This window comes from Hoplias malabaricus, chromosome 8 (assembly GCF_029633855.1).
Source record: "Hoplias malabaricus isolate fHopMal1 chromosome 8, fHopMal1.hap1, whole genome shotgun sequence".
NCBI lineage: Eukaryota > Metazoa > Chordata > Actinopteri > Characiformes > Erythrinidae > Hoplias > Hoplias malabaricus.
In genome coordinates this window covers 30,637,499-30,663,886 of record NC_089807.1, presented here as the reverse complement: position 1 = coordinate 30,663,886, position 26,388 = coordinate 30,637,499, and the positions used below count along the sequence as shown (strand labels likewise).

The 26,388-nt window shown below is 38.0% G+C and overlaps 1 long non-coding RNA gene across 1 annotated transcript; it reads left to right on the top strand.

Moving 5' to 3' along the window:
* Nucleotides 1–20,315: 20,315 nt before the first annotated feature.
* Nucleotides 20,316–25,474, top strand: LOC136706136 (uncharacterized). Its single transcript, XR_010804123.1, has 3 exons — nucleotides 20,316–20,391; nucleotides 24,544–24,595; nucleotides 25,368–25,474. It is a non-coding gene; the product is annotated as an uncharacterized lncRNA (long non-coding RNA).
* The last annotated feature ends 914 nt before the right edge of the window (nucleotides 25,475–26,388 follow it).

Genomic DNA, 26,388 nt, shown 5'->3' with positions numbered 1-26,388 from the left:
TTTACTGCAAACCTAATGAAGCTTTAATCTGCAGCACTCAGAGAACGTGTGAGCAAAGTTAGTGGAGAAATGAAGGAAATTGGTTGTTCTGTGGCGGTAGAGTGGAATGTTTTTTCTGGATATTTAACGTAGAAGGGAGATACATTGATGGTGTTTTAATTCCCAAGCCTTGAAATGTCACCAGAGTCGTCCAGGATGGTTGGTTTAAATTCGAAATGCTCACTGTAGACACTTTCCTGGACCAGCGGTCATGACCACAAATTATTTCCAGAAAAAAGAAATATGGGTGCTTCTTGCCCAGAGTCGTCCATACATGTAAGCACATATAATATCACGCGAGTGATATGTGGTCACGTGACGGGTTATGCCCTGAAACGGTACGTAGTCACAGCTTTTATGGTGACAACAGTAACATGTGAGGTGTCTGAATCGTGATATTCACATGTGAAATCATTTGTGTGTGTGTGTGTGTGTGTGTGAGGGGCTGGGGGGCACCTCTCTAATATATAAGTCTACATTTGTAAAAAGAGAATATCCCAGAATGCTGTACGGTACCTATTTGTTTAAGCGCTACAGCACCTCACTACGCTCGCGATTTAATGAGTCCGTTATTCTGCTAAAAAGATCAACAAAACCACCTGACCTCTCTCTCTCTCTCTCTCTCTCTCTCTCTCTCTCTCTCTCTCTCTCTCTCTCTCTCTCTCTCTCTCTCTGAAGGTCATGCTGTTGGAGGAGCCTCAGATATCAGCTGCTCTCTCTTCACCTGCAGAGATCTTTCCACTGCTCGTGTTGGGTTTATCTTTAATGAGAGAGAGACTCAGATACATGTCTCATCTCCAGCTCTTTTTCTGCTCTAAATCATTTGGTTTGAGTAGATAGGTAGACAGCTATTGCCTAATACAGCTATTTAAGGACCTTACTAGCTAAATACAGCAGGATATCAACAACAACAACAACAACAACAACAATAATAATAATAATATATTCCAATATAGTACATAATATATTTTTGACAAATGAAAATACGTAGCAATGGAGAGTTAATACATCAACACATTTTTAAAATAAATTCTCGTGGCTGTTTACAGTATGATCGTGTTGCGTGAGTTAATTTGGCTGGAGCGTTTACAACGAATAAATTATGAGCGTGTTAATAATAATCATCGCGCGCTGACTGCATCTGTCACGCGCTTTAACTTTCACGCGGGTTCCAAAAAATCCGTGCAAAAAACCTAGCGCTCAGATTGAATTCACAACGAGTGAATAAACAGAAGGAGTTTAACTCTGATTTCGGAACTGAACCTCTGATCAGCTCAGTGTGTGTGTGTGTGTGTGTGTGTGTGACAGTAGGGGGAAGGTCGTGACTCTTTAAGGTAAATATGTGAGCTGCAAGCTGAGACAAGACACAGTCACAAATTCCACTGGCAGAGCAGAAGAGTGATAAACCTCTGACCTCCTCATTTATTTATTCCTACACCAAAGCGCGCTGACATTACAACTCTGCCTCCTATTCACACATACATACGTGCGTATAATAAACTAATTCTTTTATAAATAAACCGGAAACACACACACACACACATATATAAATACATATACTTGAGTTGTGTGCAAAACAATAGTTTATGTGAAATTAAGTACGTTTTTCTTGAAGATTGTTAATAATTACTGGTTATTTGTTTTATTTAAAACCTTGTGTAAGGAGGAACAGAAAAGGAGAATTGGCCTAAACTGGTGGCACGTTTACTAAATGACTCCAAAATCAGATCAGTGCGAAAATAAACAAAACACGTGGTTGGTCCAGAGATGGTCAGCTGGTATCTAAAGCGTGCTGGAGCTTTATCATCTTGTGTCTCTCTCAGTCCAGAACGACACTTTCTCTGATGTGGTAGCAGCGGTATTTAACTCACATTAGAGCAGGTTCTGTGGTTATTTGTGCTTTATATTCAGCCTGTTTACTGACTGCGTGTCGTCTTTGTTAAAGACAATAAAAATCACGGAATGTGATTGTGTGCAAATGAACTTAACTGCTATCAGCTGTGTGTGTGTGTGTGTGTGTGTGTTGATCAGGGGGCTCTGTAAAGCTGAAGGTGCAGATGAAGCAGCTGTTTATTCTCGCAGCGGGAGCTGCTTTAAATGTGCACAGTGTGTGTGTGTGTGTGTGTGTGTGTGTAGACAGGGTTAGAGATGGCAAAGAGATGAGGAGAAGAGTTCTCACTTCTTCAAAAGCGTCTTCGCTTCTACACTTCAGCCAAAACATTTGTTATTAAACGACGAGCCTATCTCTTCCTTGTTGTTTTTGTTTTGTGTGTGTGTGTGTGTGTGTGTGTGTGTGTGTTATCGTAAGGTCTAGGCGCGTTATCGGCTCAAGAGCACTGAATAGTTTTCGAAGTTATTTTCACAGTACACTAGTCTTCAGACTGGAGCTGAGGCTGAGTCGGTGTCTCGCGGTTTTTATGCTCTCCGTCAGCGGGAGTAATTATCACCTTTCTGTTTTAGTGACGCATCGCAGGGGAGGTTTTCGTGGAGGGTCTGGGGTGTGGGGGTGAGGGCAATACGCGTGTTATAGCACTGAAAGTTGCTGAAATCTGTTGCGCCGGAAAGTTTGTTTAAATCTGTATCGTATCTGTTCAAAAGGCAGCAGCTCAGTATTTAAACATTTCACTGTCAACGAACAACCCCCACTTTGTATCATTTCCAGAATAAATGGCTGTTGAGTAGGATAGAATTTATTTATTTATCCCCAACATGTTTGTGATATTAGATATCAGACACAAAGAAGAAAAATGTCAATGTTTTAAAGAAGTGGAAATGGGATTCCCCTCGAAGACCTGCACTTTACAGACGGGGAAAAAACAGCAAGATATACTTCAATCAAATCAGTTGTTTATTTCTCTCGTCTACTCTGAGGAAATGACTAAGCCCAGTGGGTCTGAAAGAACATGGATCTGTCAAGAACCTGTTATTGTGAACAGAAACCAGACAAAAATAAATAAATAAATAAATAAAAACAATCTGCAAACCAAGCACAGAACAGGATGTGTATGGTATTACTAGCATTGCATAAAGCAGAAGCCACACCCAACTCCTAAGAGGAAAGATGGAAAGCTGTAGTAAAATCAAAGGATACATTAACTTAGTTACACTTAAGGCTACTCTTCCTTTAAATCTGTTTTATTATTTGAACAGAGGCTTGAATAACTTTCAATATATATATATATATATATATATATATATATATATATATATATATATATATATATATATATATATTAACTGTAGATTAAATAAATGGCTGTTTTAAACAGCACTGTATTTGAGTTGCAGTAAATAGATTTAGAAATATCTGAAGAAAGTGTGACAGGTAAAGGTGTCAGATGAGCTCCTGTTGTGGTGTCATGTTGTAATATGTTGGCACATGGACAGCAACCTGTAAAGAATACAACTTCCAAGCAGCACACATTCCATTTGAGAAAAACAAAACGACAGATTCTGCAGTTAGTGTAGGGTAACCTTCTATGAAGAAACGTGAAGATATGTCTCAATCAGGGACACAGTCATAGTTGGACAAGATAAAAACACTCATCATCTGAGTCTTAATCCTCAGCAGACGTGCTTTCTACTGTAGAATTTATGAACCATAGACAGTTTAAAGGAAGCTATGTAATTCATCAGAACGGCTGGCTGATTGACTACAGGGGAACATTCTGAGCAGGAAGATCAAATTTGGAAACGTACTCAGGATGATAGAGCTGTTTTCGCATTGAAGTAGAACATTTGGAAGCCCACCAAGCACCTATCATTTAGAAGCAAGAATTAAAAACTGGAAAGTCCTCTTGTCTCCCTCCAGCTCCCTCAGAAGAGACGATGCTATATTACGAGTAATTTGACAGTACAGAGCAGAAGACAAAATTTTAGCATTCAGGCCTGAAGTGGACCTCAAGGGAGACTACTGTATTAAATAATGAAGAATTGTCTTCAGAAACTGTACTCAGATCCATTTTTTTAAAATCGGTGTGTCATTCTTGACTGTACTAATTCAGCCTTAAAGGTTTCTCAAGGACTTTTGATGGCTCTAGAGAACAAAACAATATTTAGTACAGAGTGGAGGTCCTTCAAATTAATAAAGAGAACCAAAAGTGGTTCTTTCTCAGAGAGGGTGTTCAAATATTAAGCGGCTCATGGCATCCCTCATAAATTGCATTCTTAAGAAGCCTTCTGGATGATACGTTACAATTTTTCTTTTCAATTGATGGTGGCAGCAATAGCGTAAAAAACTGTATGTTGCAAAACACAGTGTTAATGATGTTAGCTAAACAGTAATAAACACACATGTGCAAATTAATTTACTGATTGACATTCTGTCAAAAACCAATCAGCACAAAAGTGACATTGACAACTGCCAGTTTCAAAAGAGACATGTTCATCAAGAGCCACAAGTCAAGAAGAGTCTGTAATAAATTAACCATACCTTATGTGGACATTACAAGAAATATTCAGGAGAAGTAGAGAAACTGCTCTCTTGTTGTAGGCAGTAGGTGTCGGTGGATCAAGTAGTTGCTCTTCATATAGCAGAAAGGAGTTAGATTTCTGCCTTTAGAACAACCACCATGCCTCAGTAAACAGTTGTTGGTTAAGGATCCCAACACTACTTTGGCCAGTCTCTGTAGCCTTATTTCAAAAATGTCTCTTTGGCTAAAAGAATCTGGTAAATGGTCAAAAATAGTAAAAGGATACTACAGAAGTTGAACTCTACCTGGGACTTACAGCAACTTTAAAAAAATCCAAATCAGTAATCCAATATGCATTACTTGCTCTGTAACCATGTGTTTTTTCATCGCAAACATTGAATTTTTAATATTATTTATGGATAATATTTTGGTAAAAGTGGCCAGCCCTCAGATACTGATTCAGTCGGAACTGGCTGTTTTTTTTACCAAACGTTCAGACACCACAGTCCTATAGCATTTCTCCAACAAACCACTTTTGGAACCTTCATTTTTAATCCTGATTTTGAAGCCTGTCAAATCCTTTCCTCAACACAAGTCCAAGATCTCTAAAAGCATTTTTCCCAAGTGTGAAAAGATTCAAAACAGGACACCCCAATATTTAAAGCGATTCAGAGATGTGCCACCTTTGTCCTTGCGCCCCTCTAACTGTTTATCTTTGAGATAAATCCCCAGCCCACTTAGATATAAAGGAAACAAATCCATCTGATAAGCCATTCAAACAGCCCTTTTCCACTTCAGCCCCGACATGGCTGCACGTTTCACATGAAAAGCTTTTAGCAAAGCCGGGGTCCGGCTGAGGAGGGCCATTGTTAGGCCCCTGTGATGGATTAAGTTGGAGAATGTTAGTGTTAGCCACTATAACACCTTTGAATTTATTAGAGTTTGTGTAAGCAGGGTCACCAGCGCTAAATTGGATGTCAATGACCGAAACACAATTTCAAGGTAAATAATAAGCACTTAAATTTGTGAGTAACTTGAGTGGACCTCAGAGGGGGCACTGGGACTCAGAAGTGGGGGAGAGGGTGCACAGTTAGGACTCTAGGAATATATATATATTCCGTATAGAACCTGGCCTTTGGAATATGAAGCCCAAGGAAGATGATCAGAATCCTAACTGTCCTAACTGTTTCAGTCATTGACAAAAGTATATATATATATATAAAGCCACTTGAGTCTAAGTATATACCCACACTATTAACAATATCTTGATTCTAAAATAGCTTATAGTTATAGTTAAAATAGTTTATTTTAATTTGGATATTAAATTAACTTATTGTATTTTACATGACATATACCCCCATTTTAATGAATGACGTTAACATTTCACAGATGATGATGTGATTTCAATAATTATTCCCTATGTATACTCTATGTAACCTTCAGAACAGACCAAAGCTCACATTTCATAATTTACCTGAACATTTTCCTAAAAACCTATTTCAAATTACAGATTTATTACAGATTTCTGGGGAAAGCTTTTCAGTTCTGAGTAGTTTTTAGCACAGTAATGAAAGTGATACTCTAAATACTTATATATAGTAACAATACCATATAATTCCTTTAACAAATATAGCTTTGTGACTAATAAAGTTATTTCATTGGTTACGCTAGAGATGCACAGTAAAGGCCTTGTCTAATCTCTCTCTCTCTCTCTCTCTCTCTCTCTCTCTCTCTGGGAAAGAGACTGTGCTGCTCCTGGGACAGTGGACCTTGATTTTTTTCCTCTTACGGCAGGCGTTCGGTTTACAGATGAATTGTAGCCGAGTGCTAAACTGCGTCCGAGCTGCCGTCAATGTTTATGTCTACCAATCAACTGCAATGTGCTTATGTTATATGGTATTATGGACACAGCAACCTTAAAACATGCCAGACCTTTTCACAGGCCTAGATTTATGACATGTTGAATTTCAGGGGTTGAAAAAAGAAAACAGTGTGGAGACGTATGTGTGAAAGAGAGAGCGTTTGTGTTTCTTTAAAAGAATACCATTACTGTTTATCGCTTATTTGCTCGGCTTTGGGTCACGCTACAGCCCAACAATAGACGTATTCCCATATAGACCAAATCCTAAACTGCAAGGGAGTGAGTAATATATTGTACACAGTCCTGTGTAGCTCTTAAAGTAATCATCTCTTCTGTTTATTGTATTTAAATGTATAATCTGGTAATTTTACATTACACTGTCCATAGGCTTCTTCAAATTTGGACTGGAGCAAAGAAGTTAATAAGTAATAAAAATTATAAACAGCAAACTTCAGGCCTAAATCAATACTCACTTGCCTCATCTTCCATACAGTTTTAAGTATCTTAAAATCTCAGACAGACTGGTGTGTTTTCTGGTACTGTATGATATACTGTTATCTGTAAACATGGACAAAGGTTCAGGAATAAAGATGGCTGCCACTATTGTTTTCCGCTATATGACTTCCTTTTGTCCAGCTGTTTTGTGAACAGTACAGTCATGCAGTAGAATTTCGGGAAGGTCAGTGATGGTTTAGCTATGATGGTCTGAGAGAACTGTGTGATGTTCTAGGTATGCAGTCTGAATTATGCTTCTTTATAGCAACTTTAGCCTTGTAGCTCAAACTAAAGAAATGACAATTATGTGATGTTATTTTGAGAAGACTTTTGAATTGTTATTGGGTTCCCAACACTTTCTACCAATGCGAACTGATATACCATAATGTTGCAGTAAATATAGTAATACAATGTGTTTTTAGGGACAGAAAAAAATGGAGTTGTAGGGTTTAAAAATATATACGACAGTAGCTATTTATTTACATAATCTTCTGCATTTAAACAAACCGGGTTTCATTTTATTCTGTAATGAAACACGGAGATGTTCAGTGTTCTTAAATTACTGATGATACCCATAGTATACTCCTATATTGTGGAGGATAGTATCGCCAACCTCTACGTTCACAGTTATAGATCTCCTGTGTTTGAATGAGGCTCTTGCATTATAGCCCTTGCTATGGCTGCATTCTAACAGCTGAGGCCTGTGACATGTAGCATAACACTGAGAACTCAATCCCGGGTCTTGAGTGGAGCAGAGAGGAGAGGGGGGAAGAGCTGGAGCTCAGTCCGGAGGATTAGAGGGAAAAACAAGCCTTGGCCAAGAAAACAAAGCTGTTGGATCTGTCCCTTTGATAATGCCGTTGTAAAGGATGACCAGTAAAGCCCCTCAATTCAGCCATGTCTTTAATGGAAGCCCGAGAGGCTGGGAGGGGAGAAAGCAAGCGTGCTTTGAGATTAAAGATTTTCTTCTAATTGTTTCTTCTTTTTCCGCCTTCAACGCAGGGCACGTTAAGGCGCTTTGTTCAGAAACAGCGAAGCAACTTGAACCGCATTGTGCTCCGGTTGCATGTGAACAGACAGCAAACAGACACTCGATCTTGACAGACAGCACAACTTGACATCAATTTGTCCCCAGGGGGAGAAGATCTGGAGTACTCTGGGATTGGCTTAAGCCTCAAGTCCCCTCCTTTCACTCACACATACACACACAATTACACACACACAAAGCCCACTTCCCCCTTCCATTCAAAACTATGTGATAAATTCATAGTCAGGGAGCCGTGTGGTTTGTCGTAACTTATGTCTTCTACCGAGTGACTCCTCAGAGAGAGAGCGAGGACTTAAGACATCAGGCCTGATGGCAGATCCTTTGCACATGGATTACACAATCGCACCATTTTATCTTGGACTTGGAACAAGTTGGCTTTACCATTTTCTCAACACATGGAATAGCGATTGCGTAGGGCCCTCTTCGTCATGAAGATGGAGATTCTTGGACTCCTAACCACATGGGAGAGGTTAGACGGCCAGCAGAAACAGGGAGTTACCCGTCCCCCACAAAAAAACCCTAACTCACGGTGAAAAAGGGAGGCGAGGGGTGAGGGGATGTGGAGGAGTGTATCTGAAAGAGGCCCAGTCAAACATTCCCCCTTCCCTCTCTTCCTTTCCTCCACAAGGTTAAAAAAAAAATCCCCTCCAAACCTGAAGGGGGTGACTCAGAGGACACGGCGTCTTGTAAAACACATGCACTTAATATTAGAGCCATAAAACTTGTTAAATTAAAAGCTATTTTGGAAAATAGAAAGGGAAATATTTATGTGTCTGGCCCATGATAGAGTCCGTTTTATTCCCCAGCCAGGGGGGGCGACAGGGGCACAGGTAACAACTGTCAACAAGTGAGAAACCCTGCCGTACCTGGTGTGCAGTGCATTCTCATGTGTGGCACACTTTCTTTTAGCTCGCCTGCACCATTAACACAGAAGAGAAGGGACAAAGGAAAAAAATAGTAAATTAAAGCGTTTTTAAGGATGAGGTGAGAACCCTACCCCTCCTGCTCCGGCACCTCTACAAAGACTCAGGCCCTTAGGAGAGGGAGAAAAACAAAGCAAAATATGAAGGACTCCCAATGATTGAAAAGCTGCAAAAAGCAATTATGATTGTGAAAATACACAGGCCCCTGGTTTTAGCTCTGGCAGGCTTCATAAATCGTGGTGGGTGCTCTGTTTACCCAACGCAGGACCAGGCCTGAGCCTTTACTGACCGTCGCACCAGAGAAACCTCCTGCACCAACTCCACACTAACATCCGAGACTCAACTACACAAACAAATCACAGCATTCACGAAATAGTCATTAAAACTATAGTGTGTTTGTTTTTATTATTGTTTGGTAATTCATAAGAAGTATTTAATATTTGTTAATAACCCCACAAAACGAATTTGAAAATACTTATGGAAAGTTTGGCCTAAACTTTATTTATAAAATGCATATGAGCGTTATACAATCTTGCAAATGTTAGAATTCCGTGAATTGTATTTGTTATTGTTTTAGTAATTTTGTCTTATGCTCTACAGGAAACACAGCAAACAAACGCAAATGGTATTTGTTCTAAACAGAAACTAGGAAACTTGATTTATATGGTATTCTTAATTATTTGGAGGAATAAAATGATAATATTTTAATATTTTTTTATTAATTGTGTTATTTGATCAGCGGTGTCAAAATCTATAATCTCATATACTTATGAGTCTGATTAAGGATTAAATTAAAGGATTACATTTCTGTCACACAACAATAAAAAACAAACCTGGTACATTTTGCACTCAATGTAAGATCCTCACTTTGTACTCATTCTCTTTCACTGTGGTTACAACTTGTTGCATACTGTACTTTTTAATTTATTTTATGATGGATATATCGCCTCACTCTGGCATGTTTAAGGGTCATTTGATGCTGATAGTATATTTGAGAGGTTAATAACACATTTTGGAGTTCAGGTGCTATTCATTAGCTTCAGTTGTGTTCTCACATCATCATGTGGGGTGTGTAATTTCTGATAAGTGACTATGAGCAGCAGTGAGTGTTTGATGCTGCTGAATGCATCTCATGGTTCGCACAGGCAAAAATCTTTAATGTAAACCAGCAAGTAAGTGAAAGAAGTCCGTGAGTTGGGAAGATTTATGGTCCATTTGATCTCAGACTGGAAAGGTGCTTTAAGGCCCACAAAGGTTTTGGTGTGTGTGCGTGTGTGTGTGTGTGTGTGTGTCTGTGAATGCACCACTGAAACGACGACAAAGAAACCCCGTTATTATTAAAAATAATAAAAACACAGACCTGCACACACACACACATGTATACACATGCACACACACGTACACACACGTGTGTGGACTGAGACACATGCACAGACATGCATTTACCCAAAACACAGGGCCAAAATGCACTTAAAATTTATGGCTTTAACATTCCTTCAGGGTCAAGCTATTTATCAAATCCTCCACATTCTGGTTTCAATTACCAGGCCTATTGTGGAGAGCAGCTATTTTAGCAGGTTCATTTGGCTCGGTAGGGGAGGCGAAGGCCCTCGTTTTAACGCTCCGTCTCTGATGGCCGCTCGCTGTCAGGCTGCTAGTGTCCAGGCTGTGGCTGAAGGGAACGGACAGTGGCCTCTATCAGAAAGGAGGAGGGGGTGTTTTTTCCCCTTTATCAGAGCACTGGGCGACGGGGCCTACGACTGTGGTAGAGAGGCAATAAATCCTGCTTTTATTGCTGAAGAATTCCACTCTCTCCGCAGGCCTGACAGCGCCCCGCGTTCTCCGAGCCTTTTGGACAATTTCGACACCATGTCCATCTGGTGCTGATTAAGATCCCGACTGGCGAGTGAGGGAGAGAGAGAGCAAGAGCGAGAGATATAGGGGTGTGCAGGTCAGGAATGGGGAAAAAGACAAGGCAAGGTGAGAGGGCTGAGGAAGAGCAGAGATGGGAGATACTTCCACATTTTCAATCTAATCTCTCTCTGCTGCCTTTAATTAATGTACGCTCAGATTCTTAGAAAACTGGTTTCCCTGTATTTTGGGAAAAAAAGCCTTGTTTACTCAGAACTTAACAGAACTGATAGAAGCAGCAGCCCACTGTCTTCTTTAGTAACTGTGTTTGATATTCTGAGGTAATTTAATATATACAACAGGTAGAGATTACACTGACAAATGTTAAGAGTATTCCTTTAAACACTTAAAGGGCTCATATTATGGAAAACTGTATGTTTCTCACATGTTTATAATATGGCTGATGTACTATGTAAACACTGTTATAGAAATAATGACCCTTCACTGCCCAGTTTATACAAACCGTATATGGACAATAAGCTAAAGCAAGAAAAAAAACACTTATAAAAACCCATTTTAAAAACACAATACTACACTACAGTATTTCACAGCTGATTAGCTGTGTGCATTCATGAAGCTAAAAGGTTAAATGATTGTAAGAGATCAAGAGAAGTTGGTGCATAAATTCACCAAAAAAATTTAAGGGCACTTTAGGGGAAAATGGCAGAAAAATAAATTGTATGGCACAGCCTCTTTAAAACAATCTTACTATAAATGAATCTAAAAAAGAATGTAATTATGAAAACAAGGAACTTGAAGTCGTAAGCTGCGGGCAGGCCAGATTTGAAGGGGTTAAAAGGAAAGACCAATTCGAAAGCCAAGAAAAGAGAGGCCCCTGATGGCTGGCCGACACGAGCGTCGTTACGGCCATGCGGCATCATTAGGCCGATGACCCAGCCATGGCCAAAAGATATTATTTGGAGAGAGAAGCCATCTTGTCCTGCATTTGGGCTTTATTATCCTCTCGGCTGGCACCTGCTCTCACACCGGGCTTTGCCAGCACTGTCTCTAAAGCTCTGCTCCTCTTCTCTTCTCTTCTCTTCTCTTCATCCCTCCCCCAGAACCTACTGCCACTGATGAGTTTCAGAGCAGGGGTCAACCAAGGGCATGCAAGCCTCATTTGGAAATCTGTGGGAGCTTTGAGATATCATAACCCAGCTTTCCTGAGAGAAACAGCTCATCTGCAGCACCTGGAGCAGCCCATATCCACAGATAGGACAGGTAAACATTGTTGCTCTGTTACCCCCACCCAGAGATCAGCCCACGCCTCTATCACTAAACAGCTTCTATAAATTTCAAGGTCCTACATGCTACAAAATGTAAATTAAATGTCTTTATGGATTATATGGTAGATTTATTATTCATTTAAAACAAAACAAGTGTCATGTAAATAAATCATACCCAAAAGACAATATAAATATAAGAACTGTTCCAAATACAAAATTCAAGTCCATGTTCAATGTTAGTTGTCTTAAAATTTTGAGTTGGGTGAATGTCTAATTATAAGCTGTTAGCTAATTAAAAGGTCCCTGGACAACTTTGTTACTAACTTAAATGTTTCTAATATGAGTGTAATGACACTTTTCAGCACATCCATCATCTATCAGCGTGGTCTAATAACAAAGCAGTTTGAAATAAAACAATAAACCATCAGTAAATATATGAATAACTAAGATGTCATTGTGATTACTTTCTTCAGTGATGTTCACAAAGAAGTGAATGTATTACTTGTAAAAATGTTGAAAAAATAATGAATATGTCAGAATTTAATGCATAGACGTGTAGGGTTAGTTCCATAAATAAACTTTAATTATATCACTTTTCAGATCACTTTATTTCATTCTGTGATTAAACAAAGTGCATAAAAACGTTAATAATAAAAATAATGGATTATATTTTATGACCATATATTTTTGCAGTACATATTATTTGCATGATAGACAGTCAATATCTGTGTGAGGAAGAAGAGAGAGAGAGAGAGAGAGAGAGAGAGAGAGAGGGAGGGAATGAGAGAGAGAGAGAGAGAGAGTGTGTGGAGTGAGGGCACTAAACATAGAGGGGGGCCTGAGCAGAAGGTGTATACATATGTGTGTGTGTGTGTGTGTGTTTTACCCTGTGCCTCATCAGAAGATGAAACTCACCTACTCAGTTCTCTCCTGCCTCATGGTGTGGCTCCCCTGTAAAATGGTGTTATTAATAAGAAGCACATGTCCACACAGAGCTCTTCATGAACACTCAGGAATCGTAACTGAGAAGTGTGAAAAGAACATATCTGCGTAGAGGTTTAACATAAGTTTGGAATGTACTTTAAATGTACTTTACATTTATTCCATAACAACTAACGCATGCTTTTCTTTTAAGCAGATTTATCTGGACAAGTGGGTTTTCTGCTTGTAAAAATAACATGAAGTATCCAAAAAAGTAAGAAATAAAATAAAAAATGGGGTGAAAACAAAAACATGAAATGTGAAAAATTGGGAAATCATTAACAAAATAAAAAAATGTAATCAAAACACATAAGTGACATGTTGTGAGCTGTAGCACTGACACATAAAATCAACACTTATTATATTAAACGTGTTTGTGTTTGTCGACTTATGAGTGCATTGCATAGAAAAACAGTGCTTTTTTTTTATACAATTTTAATATTTTTTAGACTTACACTTAAAATTTTGCACATTCATGTAAAACTGTTATAGGCAACTCTGCTTATAGGAGCCACTGTTGTATTACATCTTCTTATTCTTCTTATTATTATTATTATAATCGTTGTTATTTCAGAATAATTCCCAAATTTCTCCTTCACTTTTTTTTGCTTGCGATTATTAGATTATGTCTGGTCACGGAAGAAACCTCCAGAATCCAGTATCTTCCCACAGACCCCCAGTCTGATCTCCTTGTAACATTCCACACCTACAGCCTTTAAATAACATCCATTTCTCCTTATTATTTCAGCAGACTGTAATAGGAATTTCTACTTAGTGTGCCTTTAAAGGTTAATGCCTCACAGGTAAAATCAATTACCTTTTATCTCCCAAATCTAGAAGTGCATGGCATATAAAGTGGAAGGCACAATAATAATTTTACAAATCATTTCACCGCCTAGAGACCAAATAATATGCGCCAGCATTTATTTTTCTGCACGGTACGGGGCTCAGGAGGATGCACATAACTCGGCAGAATAACAATATCATTAAAACGCAGGCTGGAGAGATAAATCATTATTGCCGTTAATGTCTGCTAACCTATTCAAATGGGCCTCTCCTTCCTAATGTCCACCCATCTGTGGGGCTTTGTCTTATATTCAAATCACCATAATCAACTTTGCTGTGTGCTACATCTGGAAATGATAATTAATGGCATTGTTTAAAATCTGATCTACTTTTTTTTGCATGCACGCATGATAAATGACCATAGGAGTAATTGTATTATTTGAATAAAAAATGAAAGCAGAAAGTGATATTATTATAGGACAGAGCTGGGGCACAGGCTGTTTCTCTTTGGTGCATATTCCCACTCTGTTTATGGTCATCTTAAGCCTGCTTTGAAATGTTTGAAATGCATGTGTAAATAAGAGCCACGAGAGATACAAGGATTTAATGCAATAGGCTAAAAATAGAGCGTGATCATAGCCGTCACAGCCATCCAAGATTCAAGCAAAGGCTTTCAGGCAAACCATCATTATTACAGCGCTGTTAATTGCCTGCCAGTTTAGACATGAGAGTCATATCCCATAATCTGCTAATTGCATTTACATTCAGTTGTAGCCTGAGGTTTATTTCTAACCTAAAAGCCCACCATATACTATTTGGTTTAAAAAAAAAATTAATTGAATGCCTGTCACCGGTTTTGCAGTGGGTTACATTTGGGATTAACAATGAATTACAGTGTCCTTTAAGTTCAGATAAAAGAGGGAGCTGTACTTAACAAACTAACAAATCAATAGAAAACATTGAAATGGGCTGGGTCCAGATCAATAAGGTTATATTAAATGCATTCTCCTTTGGAATACAGTAATTGTAGCTGCCCAGAGCACTTAACAGATCAAGCAGTGACTCTGTTTTCCTCTCTAACTTGCTATAAAGAGACATGGTTAGACCATTGTACTGTTTCTCAAATAGGGGATTGTATAAGCAAATGATAATTAAGCACAGGGATGCAGTGGGTTAAACCAGTAAATGAAGTGTGTCCATGAATGTGTGAATGATCAGGGGCTGGAAGTGTGCTTTGAGACATGGAGAGAACTCAAATTATCAAGACAACGTAATGTACTAATATAGTTGTGTTTTCTCAGTAGCAGCTTTTGTATCCCTTCTCATTATGATCCATGTGTTTAAACATATTAGGTTTTTATTTTTGTGCCCAACATTCGGCAGCCAATAAATTATAATCATTTTAAAAGATGCAATTCGACCAACATTATGTCTACAGCCTTTAGGAAATAGCTTGGTCCAGTATGGCTTACAGCCTAATCACGAGGCAGAGGTGAATAATGTTCTCTTAGAACTCATTCAGAAGAACTCCGGCTTTTACTTCAGCCTGAATATCAAACTATTCACTGCAGCCACAACTTCAACAAGTGTAATAGTGTCTAAATGTCCCCTTTTAAAAGAAATTGATATTTTATTTTTATTGGCAGTCCAGTGTTCAGTGAGCATGCAAATCTAAACTTGTTAAACAGAAGAACCTTAGTAAGGATGAATAGAAAAGTAGCTTTTGAGGAAATTCTAAAATCCTAATGCATCATGTTGCCACCCCCCACCCCTCACTCATGATATGATCCCACAGTGATGACACTGATTATGATTTCCTGCCTTTAAGAAATAGATCTGCTGCCTGTGCAGCCAAAGCAACCTGTTAATGCCACAGACCTGAAATAAGAAGTCTGTGGATGGAAACATTACCAGGCTCTGGTCGGAGTTCTGCTTCCTAAAGCTTGGGCAGATTACTGAAACTGCAGAGTTTTTTGACAAGGCCGCCAATTTTTGTGTGGGGTATATTTAAGGAAAAACAACCTGAAAGATTTGAAAGCCAATTGAAACTCCAAACTCCAGTGGCTGAATATGTGGAAGTTGAGGGCAAGCCACAATTTCAGAGTCAAGGCCTGGCTTATAGCAGCCAGTGGGATGTGTGAACGAATTCATTTATTTTGATAATATCTCTCTCTCTCTCTCTCTCTCTCTCTCTCTCTCTCTCTTCTCTCATTTCAGTTTTTTTTTTTTGGTGCTGTCTTTGTCAAAATGAATGACACCAGTTTGGTGGAGGGGCTGGGATGTGGCGGCTTGCATTGACAGGCGAATTATCAGGGGCCCAGTGCTCCTTATTATCAGCGGAGAAGTCATCAGAGGGATGGTGCCGGGCCCTCTCCGCTGTCACTATCTGTCAGTGGGACGAGGTCTGCAGCAAGGGCCAGCTGACAGGTAATTTCAACAATAACAATTACTCCCATTAGTGGTGTCATAAACAATTCACCCAAGGCAGAGCAATAACAAAGCTTTATAATCCACCACCATATAAATAAATGCCAGCAGGTAACAAGTAATTTAGAAGAGGAACAAGCCCCAATCTAATGCATGTTTCAGCTGCAACATGCTAAATGAGGGCAGGCTGGGGAGGGCACATGAGATCAGCAAACATACCAACCTGGCCATAACCAAATAAAACTGAACTCCTAAACACACACACACACACACACACACACACACACATACAACACGTGGAATAAAAAAATATATATGCAAATTTGAAAAGATATGAAAATGGCAAAAATATTTTTATATAAAGATTTTAAAATGAATTTCACATATTTTTTTTCAGTACACTATGCCAGATATAAAAAGCTATAAAGTTAAAAACCTGGATTAAAATCACAAAAAGAAGATTACCAGATCAAAACCCATAAACGTCAACTCATAAAACACAATGAGTGCTTGACAAATGAAATAACACTTAGCTAAATGTATGCTAAATGCTATATTAACGAAAATGTTCTTACAGAATTAGGGTTTGTATAATCTATATCACGTTTCACAAATAACAATAGTTTAAACGACCTTCGGGTGTTAACCTGAACATTTAAATATATACAGTTTAAAATGACGCCTTGTCCAAAAGAATAATTCATTACAGCTGGCCGTCCATCACTGAAAAAACATTCTAAAGGATCTTTGAACGTTCACGGTTTTATAGAAGGACTGCAGTTAGTACAACACCAATGCAGCATCATTTCTAAAGCACGTATACTTTTTTAGAGACGATTTAAATAATCCTCAGGCAGTTTTTTCCAGCTCCTTGACGACATCATACCTCTATAGAAGCTTGAGGTGAATCAGATTCTCCAGTGTTGGCTGAGGAATTCATCTACTAACGCTTATGTAAGTAAAGTCGAAATTTAGAGAATTTAAAATAACCTTCAGGCAAATTTGTTCGACATAACTTATCAATTCAAATAAAAACATAACTATAAATAGTCTAATAAAACCATCCGTACATTTACTTAATTGTAGTATGCTTAATTGTAATCAGCCATGGGTATCGAGAGCACTTCATTATTTAGAAACAGATATTTCTATGTTCTTCTATATCAGTTTGGTCATGTCGCTCGTGTGTGTGTGTGTGTGTGTGCGTGTGTGTGTGTGTGTGTGTGCGCGCGTGTGTGTTACACGGTCAGAGACTGTGCTGTGTGCCCTGCAGCAGCAGCAGCAGAAAGTGAAAATCTCTAATGAGGAGAAGCGAGCTGCAATTAACACCGAGTCCCAGTGCACGCGCTCAGGTGCTGTCACACACAAACACACACACACACACACACGGGCACGCGCTCGAGACGGAGAGAAAGTGTGTTCTTTTGCCTGAGTGGAGATATCTCTGTAGAATGAATGAAAAGGCTCTTTTTTAAAATCCCGGCTCACTGTTTTTGTCTGAAAAGGCTGTTATTAACCGCAGTCAACAGAACGTCCTCATTTTTACCTCCAATATCAGATAATCGACCGGTCAAAACTAATCGTTTAAATCAAACAAAGCTCAAAAGTGCGTATTTGAATGAAAGTGAAAACAAAACAAAACCCCCTCCGTGATATATATATATATATTAGTTCGCATGTTTAGAACAAAACTAAAATACAATTTTGCTCTGGTATAAATACATAAATGTTTATTAAAATACATAAAATCTCATTACAAATTTCCCATAAAAATCTATTTAATGTAGAAATAAATTTCTGAGAGGAAATTGAGCCCATTTCTATCCCGCAATAGGCCATTGTTTTATTTCAGTTTGTAGCTTATTGTCCGAACCCATGTCTCTATATTAACACGTATTTGCTTTTAATCAGGTGTGGAATTTTTAACAACTACTCAAAACTGCTCAAATAAATGCTACAACAACTCTCTAACATATACATAAAAAATCTGTTAAATTAGGCGGTTATATATATTTATAAATTAGTACACACAATTATCAGCAGTTAGATTCCATGTGTTCACAATTATTATTATTATTATTATTATTATTACATCAAACGATCATTTTCACACTTTGTTCATATGTTGATAAGATAAGAGGGTGAATAAAATGAAATATCTAAATAGTAACGTATCTTCCTATACATATATGCTATAGCTTAAATAAAAAGAGGTTAAACACATTAATACGTTTTAACTCCTCGCTTAACTAAAACTCTTCTGGTTGTAAGAGAACAAAAGCTGTTCGGCTCGTTTTCTCCTGCTCTGAAGGAGAATTTGCTTTTGTAAGCCTGTGCGGTGGGCGGGGCCTATCAGCTTATCTCCCGTCAATCACCTGCCAGCCCCCGCCCACAGCAATCCACGCTCCCTTTCTTTGGTTGCGCATCTTATTTGCATAAATTAAAGTTGAACTCAAGGCTCAGCATGGCCTCCGCTAAACATCCCTCAGCAACGTTACCTGCCGAGGAGCAAAACTGGAGAAAAAGAGAAGCAAGGAGGAGACAGGAGACGAGAAATGGATACAAAACACAATCAGTACTCTCTCTGAAGCTGAACATAAGGAGGAAAGGAAAAAGAGTCGATAGAAAAAGACGTGTGTACATGTTTATGTCGTGTTTTTGTTTTGTTTGTATTTTCAGGTCTCCTCTGGACCCGGGCGCCATTTTGTAGTTAAGCAGCCTCCTGTGGTGATGGATACCTCGAAGGTCAGGAGTCAGAGTTGAGCTGCAGGTCAGACTTCAACACAACACGGGCGTCCAGCCACATACTGGATACTTATCTCTAAGTGGGCAGTGCTGCCCAAGAGCCATGTCTGGGATTTCTAAAAGTGGAAATCCGTGTTTCGAATATATTTGTTTACATCATTTATTAAAAGTATATAAAGTGGTCTAATGTGAAATGCTTCATTCTGGAAAATATTACTAAGACAGGATTGTTCATAGTGGTCCAGAGCACTGAAGGATTCTAAAGACACATTCAGAGAAAACTGTAACATTGAATAATTACAAATACCTCATTTCATACCAGAGACTTTTTTTTTACACTGCCTCAGTGTTAAGATTGTGTTTTCTGAAAAATATCTTACTGGCAAAGATGTACAAACACTCTCAGACAAAAGGCACAGTAAATGAACATTATTGGCCACTAAAGGTACAAACAATGTAAATGTTCCTTTAAAGGTATAAGAGTGGTCCAGTTGTTTTCCTTAAAGGTACATTAAATGTTCTTGTCCAGAAGGAGAGGTAAATATTTGTAAGTTTTCATTACTGTGTGAAATAAAAGAACATAAGAGACCTGGAGATGAAAATGTGTTTATAAAAGTTATAATAGAAAAAGGTACAATTATATTCCCTAAATAAAGGTAGATATTATGTATTTGGGCATTGTAAAGCATACAAGTATATGAAGAATTTACCTCTATTTTTCCATTATCACATTTACATGTAAAACTCAGAAGACACATTTAGGTTCACAGTTCATTCTTGTTAATAAATAAAATGAGCTTCTTTGTGATGTAGTCATCACAGACCCTAGGTCCTTTCCTGACCAATGTAAAGAAAGCAGTATGTCACTGTAAAAAGTCAGATGGTGTTGTTTCACTACAACCTACCAGTTCCTATCAATCCACAATGAATCACTTATTTCACCTTTTAAAATCAAAAGAATTTAAAAATATTTTGAGTAAAAAAAAAAAACTTGGAACTCCTCTTTATCTACTTCAGGTTAGTTATGAGCCAGTGAAACAGAAGAAGGAGGGGGTGGAATGGCAAGTAGGTGTTAAAAATTTCCATAGCCCTGACCTCCACAGCACCATTACATATACTCTTTCTCGCTCACCCCCCTCGCATATACACAGGAGCACAAAAAAATCAGTCCTGAACCCTCAGCTTCACATCAAACAATAAACAGTCCATTAAATCTCAAGGCAAGGATAAATGCTGATATTGGTTGGAGTGGTGGAATGAGGCGGGGGGGTTTATTTAAAGCGTGACGACCCCTGGCCAAAACCTGGTTCAGTGGAGAGATGAATAAAAATTTTAATGGCTCATAAAACACAGCGATTCCTCTCAGCGTAGTTTTTTCTCTTTCTTTTTTTCCCTGACTGCATTATTCCTGGCGGTGGCGGCGACGCCTCTTTTTGTCTGCAGAGTGAAAAGCCGTTCACCGAGGCCTCTGCTGGAACTCCATCAGGACCAGAGAGAGGAGAGAAAGGGGAGAACTGTGAATGCAGCTGCATGATGGGTAAGCAGAGAGAGTCATACACACACACACACACACACACACTGTAAAAAAAAAAAAAACTTTCTCTCACTCTCTGCCTTTCAGATGCAAAGTGCATAGTCACCAGCACAGCATGAATGAAAGTGGGGGGTTTGAAGAGAGAGAGAGGAAAAAAAGTGCAGCATTGTCTCTTGATTAAAAACCCTCTCAGCCATATTCTTGTTTGCTCCACCCCATGACATGCGCCATTTGCTCCAATGAAAATGGCCCTGGTGTTGATTCACTCACCAGTCGAGCTGGCCTCAGGGCTAGATAAATAAACAGGCATCTGTTGTTTTATTTAATGCTCGCTCCATCTCATCTACTTCTCTCTGCTGTGGTTGTGCTCCACCAGAGGTGTTCCCTCCCCTCAGCAGAACATCACAGCGCTCCATCACTGAGTGAGAGAGAAAGGTGTAAGCTGGCATTAAGCTGGATCTCTCCACAGGATTGCTTTGTTCCAGATTGTGTGTTTTAGGGGATTATTAAGCCACAGGGTCACAGAGAAGCTAATGTCCAAGCCCACTGCCACTGCTTACATTTGTGAAGCTTTGGTTGGGGTACACAATGAGATTATATACTTTTGTACCAATTAGTTGGCTCATTTGGTCATAGTCAACATCATGGTTTTTCATTAAAGTAGAAAATACAGAACAGTGTGGATATTTAAAATAAACGTTCTCTTAGGAAATATTCCCCTAATTAACCGCCTAAAAGAAAAAGATTGCATATTAGTCTATGCACAGAATTATCAATATAATAACAGAACAAACATTTCCTCATTAATTATTACTCACAATGACATTATATATTCTGTTACAAATGAGTTGTTTCTGTAAAGTGGATTTTCAGTCCTCTTAGCTAATTAAATAATGCACAACAGTATAGTTTAAATTAGGCATTTGCCTTACAAAATATTTCCATTATTATCACAGTCATAAAAAAATTGTAGCTCTCCCTTTGATTAAATATTTTGTCATGAAATGTACACAGTGTAAAGGGCTGTTATTGTGTTCAAAACATTTACAAAATAAAAATAAACGATATATATAAGCATATATATGCTTGACACACAATAATAGATAACACATTGCTATAAGTATGCAGTTATTAGTATATTAATACAGAAAAGTCATATTATTATTATCTTAAATGAGATAAAACAATTACTTTTGTTTAAAAATGAGTTAGTTACGTTTTGCTATAGGCAATGCACTTAGTTGCATTAGTTTTAAATTTCACTTAAGCCCATTGGGTTTAGTGTGAGCCGAACATATTCAGCGTATGTACAGTATAATTTGTGTATAATATTATTATAGAATAAATATAATCATATGTTTCTGGACTAACATAGTGATATTATACTGTTCTCTTGACTGTGGTTTGTCTCTTCAATGCAATGGATGCACACAATCTACTACACATTAAGGATTTTATGTCTTTTGTTTTAAAAGAGCTGCTATGATACCAAACGGTTTTACTTCTGTATCGATGCTGGTTCAGCTTTTCACCGTGGCCCTGTTTTTTATGAATGCACTTTGTAACTAGAGAATATATGTGTAGTGTATGTGTGTATGTTTGTGTGTGGAGCCCTGCTCTTGAACCATGGGTGCCGTGCTCAGGTCATGAGACTGTAAATATACAGGCAGAGACCCGAACCCATAAATCTCGCTGAGCAGAGCCTGCTGTCCTTATACACTGCCATTACAACGCAACACATACACACACACTCTCTCACTCTCTCTCCCACTCTTTCTCCTTCTCTCAAAAAGATCAGACCTCAGTACTATATCTCAGACCACAGCCCATGGCCGAAGCTTCATTCAAACACTGTTTTACTTGTCCTCTCTTCACATAGAAATCAGTCATGTCTGGAAGGACACATGAGACGGCGGGTGACGGCCTCTCTTTGCTTTCTGTGGATTTTCAGATAAAACAAGGCCAATATTGAGTTACGTTGCTTTTCCTGCATAGTGCACCACCAGGCCTCCTATTCCTCCTTTTTGTGAGGTGTGAAGTTTATTGTGCTGCAGACACAAGTCACATTTTTCTCCATTCGCAGTGAAATTTCGAAGTTGCTTCCAGGCAGCCTTTTGTCCTTTTTAACATATTTATCTGTCAAGTAAAAACCCGAACATCTTCAATTATTCCCTGTGTTTTCTCAAGGGCACATGTGCTAGAATGAATGGATGGAAAAAAAAACGTTTTGTCATAATTAATAATGTGCTTGCCGAGGCTTTGGCAGCCTCTGCTTCTTAGACATGTTTTGACAATTCTAGCCTGATTGCAGGCTGTACTTTGTACATTTGCCAAAATCTATCATTACAGAAACACAGGTAATACTCACAATAAACAAATGTAATTAACTTTTTATGCTTTAATTTGGTAAAACAATAGATTTTTTTCCTCAGATTTTAAGTTATGAATCCACATATTGGAATAATTGTTTTTATATTTAATTGTATTTCTTTTCTTCTCTCTTCACTTTTTGACAAATTGTTTAATTTATTTTTTGTTCATTTGATTTCCCCAAAATGTTTGTAAATGTTTTTTTATTTGATTTTTTTTAAGGATATTCACTTTAGACTCAATAGTATGCACATCCAGTGTTTTACAAAGCGTATTTCTCTGTTTTTGCAAACGATAACAGGACCCCTTATATATATATGTAATTAAAACCATAGATTTCTATTCTAGGTAGTCAAAAATGAATAGCTTGAGTGATTAATGTTACACCAAATGAAAAAGAGTAATATATAATCTTCTACACAGTGCCGTTATTTTTATATAAAAATATTTATATTTCAATATTTGGTTTGTTTTTCTTTTATCATGAAAGTAACACCTGTGTTGTTGTTCTATCAGTGCTTTAGATGCTATTTGAGTGTTTATAGTGCATGGCTGCATTATCTCATATTCTCCCCGAGCATGTCCATGATTCCTCGGGGGGCACAAAAACACAGATCTGACATCTCTACAGAGAGCTTCTGCTGCAGGGAATAATTCAGGACCCCTGCTGCCCCCTACAGAAGCACAGCCACTAGATCACTAACTGATACACTTTCATTTACACTGCCCTGCTTCATATAAGACTGTGTACCTCATCTTTGTACATAGATATAAAGCAAAAAAAAAATAAATAAATAAAAATTATGATAGCATACAGTCAGTAGAACCTGAACCGCAGGCATGTAAATAAGCAGCCCTCTATGTGACACAGTACCTCTGTGGTCATTTAAAGATAAAAAAAGATCTATAAACACCCATCTATTTAAAAGCTGGGGTGACTCTAATGTGCTCATTAGAATTCATTGTATTCACACAATTAGCAAGGTCACCGGTTTGTACTGGGAAAAAAGAAGAGGCGGAAAAGGAGAGTGACAGTCGAAAAGTAATTGCTTAGACTGTGCCATGCTTAAGACCTTGAATCTGTACCTTAAGCTTAAATCACCTTATCAGCTGAGTGAAGTCTATTTAGGAGAAGAGGAGACAAGTTACAACTAATTTGTGTAGTTAGAGGCAAAATAAATTACTGATCCTTCTCAAAGAGGCTGTTCTATTCCATTCACATAGATTTGTTTGAGTTTATTTATTTACATTGATCTCAGACTGGATTTTTCCCCCCATTTTGGAAATCAGTATATTGTGTAGGTTGCCTTAATTGTCTTCCCAACTAACTGCAAGAACTGTGTTGAATTTATGCATTTCATTCATGCACAAGGAATAAATCATTCATTTTACTCATGTAAATGCAAACCCACATTATTTCACTGTGTTCCCATGAGGCATTTTTGTGTATTTGAATACTGTACATGATATTATGTTGTTATTCCAATTATGTTATTATATTGCGGTTTACTATATCTACTAAGAAATGCAGATTTTTTTAACATTTTATTTAAATTAGACAATAGACAACATGTTTATAATTATTTGCTATTCTTAGCCACCACATTGGTATTTCTAATAATTACTATATGACTATACATACTGACCAGTTGTATCTCTGACCACTGCATTAAAGGGCAGTTAGCAGACAGTGCCAATGATTTTGGTGCCCTTTGAAATTTTAGTAAATTACACAGGGATTAACATGTAATTGTAGATTTAAATTTCCTCTTTTTCTTTTATCAGGGCCTGACACTGCATTCAGAATTCAAGTCTGCTCCTGTCCGGGAGACAGAAGGTATGCATCGCTGGGGCTGCAGTCATTGTCTGTTCAGGGAAATAAAACAGCACAGAGAAGATCACTTTCCCCAACACACATCCTCTGCCACTGAACCCAGTCACATAAACACTGAGGCGCTCTCGCCGTGGCCCTGTGTAAGAAGGGTCTGCAGTCTGCTGTTGCTGAACACATTTCAAAGTGCTACAGCCTTACCATTACTGTGTTACATGAAGTCTTTACACATATAGCCTCACCAATGGGGTCATTTTCAATTTGTACTAATTATAGTTTATATTTCAGCTTATGTTTAGTTTAACTACATGCTGACCAAAATAAACATGAGTAGGGCCATCTCTTATATGAGGAATGTGAATAAAATACAATAAGAATTTCAGTAATAATCACAAAGCAAAGTAGTCACTGGTAATGGTATATTTTTATTTTTTTAAACACCCTGCTGTGTTTAGCCTAAAATAGTTCACCGAAAAATTCAATGTACCCAGTTTAATTAATTAAATATCAAGTACATTCATTCTCAAAATCTCACACTTGTCTCGATATATATATATATATAGTGTGTGTGTGTGTGAAGGCCTGAATGTTGCTTCCATATTAATAGTATACAGTGTGATTTGAAAAACTACAAATTAGTGATTTTGCTGAATTCTCACTTTTATTTTGTAATATAGGTTTTGAAATTAGATATGAAGTATTACTGCTATCAGTTTTGTTGAGCTGGACTTCCCTTCAAATAAATTGTGTTAAGTGCTTTTTTTTTTCCGTGTGACAGAGCTGGGAGGCTATTTCTCAGGGTAAGACCCTGTGCATGTCGTCTTCTCCAAAAGCTGGAGGAGGAGCTGCTTCCGTAGAGGAAAGACCCAGCAACGGTCACAGCACACCACAGCCTCGCTGTATGACAGCCCATACATCCGCAACTGACAACACACACGCAGGCACACACATACATACAGTCAGCCTCGAGATTCGCCCTCAGCACCACCTACCACCGAGCCACATGAAGCCATGATGGATGCTGTCAATAGTGTAAGTCAAGCGAAGATCGATTCATTAAAAAAAGCCCTGCATCTGTGCCGTATATCGGATCTCGTTTTGAAATAGCTAGGTTTGATATTCCGTAGGAGTCTAGTCAAGTTGGGGATTGCTTAGGGTGAGAGATACACAGGGAATGAAAACTGAAAGCATGTATAACGCATATGATGTTTTGTCAGGCCATACAAGCTTCCAGTGCTGAAGTAATTAATCACAGCCTTTTTAATAATTAATTTTAATTATTTGATGTAATAAAATAGTTTAAACATACAAAAATAACTAATACAGAAATCATAAATATGAATTACTTATAAAGCAAAAATCATAAATATAAATTAACGTAAAATTAGGATTTTCACCACAGGCAAAAAGAGATATTCAAAATATTTGTTTAACTATAGTCATCAAAACTAGCCCAAATTTCCAAAATGTTAATGATTCTATAATAGATGAAAACCACTTCACCAATTAAGAATTATGCAGTTAATACAGTGCTAACAGGGCCTTTGCTTTCCCTAGTTCTTATCCATTGTTTTTCTTCACCTAGGTGGATGATGGCACTTAAAAGAAAGATATAGAAATAAAAATACATGTATATAATGTACATAATGCATAATTAATTCAATATTTTCAATATATATAAGTCAATATATTACTCAAACCACCAGTGAAGCTACATGGCTTTTGAGTTTGTATATGATGATGATAAAATGTGGCTTCTTTTGGTACTGTTTAGCTATGGTAGAGTTAGCATTAATTTC